The following is a 6,504-nucleotide window of genomic DNA, read 5'->3' as shown; positions in this document are numbered from 1 at the left end:
TCTGTATATGTTTTCTGACATATATTATTATATTGTATATATACTGTATATATTATGCTATAGTTGTTGTTGTTGAATTTGTTATTGCAAATAAACATTTGTTTACAACAAAGATTTATACATTGTATAAAAGGGAGAAAGTTTTATGTCAGGCTTGGAGATCATGTGTCTAAGAAACATGACATCTGCTTTGGGGTTGCACAAGGGAGCTGCCTTGGTCCATTATTATTCTCACTGTACATGCTGCCACTTGGGGACATCATTAGAGAACACAATGTATGTTTCCATAGTTATGCTGATGACACGCAACTATACATCTCTGCTGAGCCAAATGATGCTGCAGCAATAAACTCCATTACTACCTGTCTTTTGGCGATAAATAAGTGGATGAGCAATAATTTCTTAAAGTTAAACGAGGACAAAACTGAGATCCTACTAGTCGGCCCTAAAACAAAAAGAGAAATGCTGTTTAATAATTTGGGGAAATTAACTCCCTTGATTAAATCGGAGGTTACAAGTCTTGGTGTTATTTTAGATTCAGATTTAAGCTTCAAGTCTCACATTAACAAGGTGACGAAAACATAATTTTTCCACCTTAAAAACATAGCTAAAGTCCTGCCATTTATACATCAAAAAGATGCTGAAAAACTGATTCATGCCTTTATTTCAAGCCGTCTTGATTATTGTAATGCAATCCTTACTGGCCTCCCAAAAAAACCAACTGAGAGACTTCAGCTCATTCAAAACTCTGCAGCTCGGCTATTAACCAGAACCAAGAGGAGAGAGCACATTAGTCCAGTTTTAGCTGCTCTACACTGGCTTCCAGTAACTTTTAGAATTGACTTTAAGGTCCTTCTCCTAATATACAAAGCCCTTAATGGGCTAGGACCAAGTTACATTGCAAACTCCCTAGTCAAATACTTGCCCTCAAGAACACTGCGATCATCGAATGCTGGTTTATTGGAGGTTCCCAGCAAAAGCCGTAAGAAAATCGGGGACGCAGCATTTGTCAATTACGCCCCAGTGCTATGAAACATACTGCCTATAGACATCAGGGAAGCCAGCTCGCTTAACATCTTTAAAAGAAAACTAAAAAACTCTTCACATTAGCCTTTAACTAGCTACCACTTCGCACTATATATATATATATAAATACTTGCATGAAATAATGCAAACCTCAATTTCTGCCAACGGTGGGACTCGAACCTGAAACCTCTGCTCTCATAGTAATGCATATAAAAACAGAAGTTTAATGTTTTAAAAATAATTTATGATGTACATCAACATTAAAAAACTTTTGTCATGGATGATTAGGCCATACAAGATCCCTTCCTTCTTTTTTTCCTCTCCTTTTCCCTTTTTTCCTCTGTTTTCTTCTTCCCCCCTCATGGTGTGCGAGTGTGCCCCAGCTTTTGTATTAGGTGTCGAAAGTAGGCCTATTATTAATATACAGCGTAATTAACGTTTAAAATTTTTATTTCCGCTCACGGAAACAACACGCTTCTATGACTGTTTCATTTCTAATCGTTCTTCTCTGTTCAAATGTGTCAGGATGGCCGAGCGGTCTAAGGCGCTGCGTTCAGGTCGCAGTCTCCCCTGGAGGCGTGGGTTCGAATCCCACTTCTGACAATAACTTTTCATCAGTTTTGTCTCGTAGAATACTATGTAGCTAGCGTATCTGGTAACAGAATTACAAAAAGCGCAGATATACACATTTAAATTTAATTGTAAAGTATTCCAGTACTACGACACACAGTGGTATGACACACTGACTAGCCTTCTAGCTACCTGATTTAAAATTAACCTGAATGATGTCATATTTTGAACAAATGATCCAATTATTTAGAGAATGAATAGACCTAGGCTACTAGCCTAAGCATACAACAATCTTGACATGCTTGCTATCTGTAAAATACTAATTGTGCAAGTCCAAATTATAAAGACCATACTTTATGGTGAAAACAAACGTTTACAGTCTAGCAGAAAATATAGAGAACCCTAAAGTAGGCTTACACTCAACTGTTTTACAATCATTCCCTTTTAATACAGCCCATGCCATCTTTGTTCAGGCTACTCTCTGAGCAAAGAAAACACATTCTAGTTAATTAACAAACAAAAAATTCTAGTAGCTAACTGGGCAAAGTAAGGCGATTCTAACCCACTTAGATAAGATGGCTAGTTTCCAAGTCTGAGGGGAATCGTTTTTTCCTTCAGATAACGATAAATAATTTACCTCAAAACCCCACAGCAAACACATTTTAACAATATAATAGCACATTTAACAACGTTTTGGTGGCTGCACCTTGCAGTTGATAACCATTTGGAAGTTAGTCAGCTAGCTGTATAAGCTAATGTTAGCATTAGTCAAATAACCGAGCCTTAGCAAACACTAGCTAATTGACGCTACCTGGACCAAGGACAATCAACTGACATTGAGACAATACAATTTACAGAGGGAATCAGGTTTCGATAAGTATCTTACCATTAGAAATTGAAACCCATTCATTCCATCTGTTGGTGCCAACGGGAATGTTGCAGCGAACGTTACATGTCGACTCGACCACTGGTTAACGAAGTGAGACTTCTCAACATTCAACGGTTTATCAATGTGCCGCGAGCGCTCAACATCTCTGAGGTAAGTCACACTATGAGGTCATGATTTTTCTTCAATTGTCAGAGCTCAGAATCAGTGACTGAATCAGACATGAATGAAAAGTAATGAAAAAATACCGGTAATAAAGCTCATCTGTTAAGGAAAGTTGTAACTTGCATGTAAGCCAAATAATAGGCCTATACTTTTGGTATGCTGTTTTATTGAATATATGCACGTAGGGGCGTATCTGTATCTGTAAGTAGAAATGTTGTTGTTTCCAAAACATTTTAAAGCCATTTGTGGATTCCATTACTGGTTGACTAGGCTATAAGCATAAGCTATGCCAAGTCCTGTCATAGAAAGCACACTAGTGACGGTTGCCTACCGATTGCTCAGGCCAAGCAGCAGTATGACCGAGGGAAAACGAGAGGAGAGAGTTGAAGGAGTGGCTAAAGCGGGCATGTGAGAGGCCTATGTCCACCCACTGATGCTCTGCATCAAGAGAGGAAAACATTGATGAAGTTCTGGCCCTCACGGTAAGCGAAAGTTGATAAGGAAATGTAACATTGGCGTTGTAGTGGTATGGCAGTAGTAGGCCTATTTCTTATATGGTATGTGTCATGCAAAAAGTTAGTTCAGGAGCGGAGTTTGTTTCACTGTTTGCTTTAATTGAGCTACCACATACCATGATCACTGATAGCTCTATCATTGTCTTTAACAATTGCAAAAGTTGGCTTAAGACTGCTTTAAGAACAGATAGGCTACAATACACTCAATTACATTTCTTTGCAGGATTGGTCATTTTACTGAATGGTTTTGTTACAATGCCTGTCCGCTGATCTAGAATGCCGTTTTTGCTGAGACATGTTAAAAACTGACAGATTCAGGGCATAGTGGGATCTGAATGTCACATCACATACTTAATCCAGGGCACCTCATAAACTTGGTGGAAGCAATTAAATACTCTTGGTAATAGGATTTGTTTGTCTGCAAAGACATTTCTTGCATTACGGGTCTGGTTTACCGGGACAATCACACCAAGAAGATCCTGACTTGCAAATTTTAATTCCCTGTCTTTTCTTGCCCCTTTTGTTTCGGTGGCTCTCTTACACGCTCTTACATCTGCAATGTAAAGTAAATCTTGTCAAAAATGCAGAGGATGCCGTTCAGATTTGATTGTATTGGTTCTGTTTGTTGTAGACGGCACAGATTTTCCTTTGTGCACAACGGGGAAATTATAAATTGCAAGGATGTGATGTGATAGAGCTGTGGATTTGGATCAGAATGTAAAAATAGCACACCTATGCCAGCTTCAAATCCTTACAACAACAGAGCCTCATCTGGTGCATGGCAAAATGCATTATACATCACCATAAAGCATCTTTGTTCCTTGAACTTAGTATTGTTGTACTGCTTACGACATTCAGTTAGCTTGTGCAAGGGGTTGGTCATATAATTTTCTAGCATGAGATGCAAAGGAATTCAAGTGATTTGTATGTTGGGGTGCTGTGAAAATATAAAACGTGTCACTTTTATAAATTGCAAATTTTAAAAGTGTAAAAGAGTAAAAGTGTCGCTTTTAGAAACTGCAATACTCAGGAATTGAGGGGATTGGTTTTATGCCAGGAAAGTTTAAATAGTTTTAGTGACGTAAAAAGCTATGTGTCAGTTTCCTTCCCTCCCTAGCATGAAATGCCATTCAGCTAACAATAGTGAAGGTGGGAACAACTAGGAAGGACCTTCCACTTGACATGGAAGATGATATGCTAGTTTTGTATTGAAAGTTGGTGTAATATTTTTAAACACCTTAAACAACACCTTAAACATACTCAACCTTCAAGTGATGTATAGCTCTGGGAAGGACGGCGACCAACATAGCCTCAGCTTGTGGCAGAGAGGGTTCTACTGTAATTAGCCCTGACATGGCAGTGGAGCGGGTGGGGGCAGGGGAGGGGAGGAAGGGAGGAGCAGATAAGCCTGAGCTTCAGTAGCATGCTCACGTGTGGGCAGCAGGAATTAAGCCTCCTGCTGTGAGAGGGGCCACAGCTCATGGCCTCGGAGGCCAGGAGCATCCTTAGTTCCCCCCGAGTTGCTTGCTTGCTGTCTGGCTGTGCTGGGCTGGGCTGCATGCTGGTTTCTGCTAAATGGTGCTGCGCTCAATAGATCATTAGTCATGATGAAGGTTTGCCTCAGCAGGAAGTCCTGTAGACACACAAACACATTCACTCACACACACAATCAGACACACACACACACACACACACACACACACATACACACACACACACACACACACATACACACACACACAAATACTATTTTTCCAAAAATAGTTTGGGTGAAACTATTCACCAAGCACCTGTTGTTATATTACGCAAAATATACAGCCTATGAAATTAAAGGATGGCACATTTTTCTTTTGTAGTTTTGTATTGTATTGTTTTGTAACATTATTTGGGGGATTTCCAATGCAGTTAGTTTCAGTCAATTTAGTTTTTAGACAGAATGCTTGATACTGACCTGAAAGCTGTAAGCCTGATAGTGTTACACAATCAGAATGTATGCTAAGACCATATAGCATCATATTACATACAATTGATAAATAACATTATTGATGTTTTACTCTTTGCAACCAAGTATCACATCTGTTGTGCCCTCCGTGTGTGTTTGGGTTGCCATTGTGCACCAAGCGGTATCCTCCTGTGTGCTTCCTCATTGCCCCAGCGGGGCTCTTGCTCTGTGAGTATACACAACAATCCCGAGGGCAGGGGTGCGCCATTCTCCCTCCCTTTGTTACTTCACTCGGGGGGAGAGAAGGAGGCGGAGGAGTGGGTGGGTTTGGTGACATCATCTCTTGGGCTTCTGACTCAGGCAGGCGGATCAGCGGGTGAAAGTGTGTGCGTGTGTGTTTGTTGGCGGGGGGGGGGGGGGGGAATTCTCATGACTCATGGAGAAAAAACTAGCCTGCCCAGTTGCCTTACTCAGCCTTATGGCACACACAGGTCATGGGTTTTACGCTTTCTGTGTTTGTGTGTGCCCTGTGAGAGTATGTGTGTCTATATGTCTATGAGAGTGTGTCTATTTGTCTATAAGTGTGTGTTTGTATGTGTGTGTTTATGTTTGTCATATGAGAGAGGTGTGAGTGTGTTTGCTCTGTGAGAATGTGTGTGTGTGTGTGTGTGTGTGTGTGTGTGTGTGTGTGTGCACTAAGGGCCTGCGTGCTTGTGAAGGAAGGGATTCCCTAGTGAGTAAGTGTACCTGATTTACCAGAAACTCTGCCTGATCGGAAAAAATGTGTCCCCAGCTGCAGCTCCCTGATAAGGGAGACACCAGGAAGTCTCGAGGAGCATTTACGTCGTAGCCAGACTTCAACAAAAACACAAAGACGCATTCATGTATCCACTGTGAAAAATGTAAATACAGTGACTAGTTTTGTCATTCTGGCTGATTCACATGGGCAGTAGGCCAGTATTCGAGCAAAAAAAAGGTCATAGTCAGACATTGAGGAAATATACTTTGTTTTCAACAAACATTTCACCAAATGTTGTTAGCTTCAATCTCATAATACACTGCATTTGGACACTGGCGCAAGCTGCCCACACCATTTTGTCTTGCCAGTCTCACCACAGGGGTTACTTAACCCGGTTAGGGTGGTAAGCAGAGCCATGCTGTGAACTGGATTCATGGATTACTGTTAAATAAGAGACTCATTAATCGTTAAGTATGAGAGCCATCCAGTCAGGTTCTTAAGCCTGAACTACCTCTTCTGCCTCCTCTGCTGTTGCCTCCTTTGCCTACCTCTTCCTTTACAGGACAGGAGGCCTTTTTAGTAAAGCTGAAAAGTGAGGGTAATTTATAATATAATTTATTTATATATAATATTATTTTAGCTTTTTTTGATTGCAGTTGAT

The 6,504-nt window shown here is 40.6% G+C and overlaps 1 non-coding gene across 1 annotated transcript; it reads left to right on the top strand.

Moving 5' to 3' along the window:
• Nucleotides 1-1,546: 1,546 nt before the first annotated feature.
• trnal-cag lies at nt 1,547-1,629 on the top strand. The gene has a single exon. It is a non-coding gene; the product is annotated as a tRNA-Leu (tRNA).
• The last annotated feature ends 4,875 nt before the right edge of the window (nt 1,630-6,504 follow it).

This window comes from Clupea harengus, chromosome 15 (genome assembly GCF_900700415.2).
Source record: "Clupea harengus chromosome 15, Ch_v2.0.2, whole genome shotgun sequence".
Lineage (NCBI taxonomy): Eukaryota > Metazoa > Chordata > Actinopteri > Clupeiformes > Clupeidae > Clupea > Clupea harengus.
This window is presented reverse-complemented; position numbering and strand designations above follow the sequence as displayed.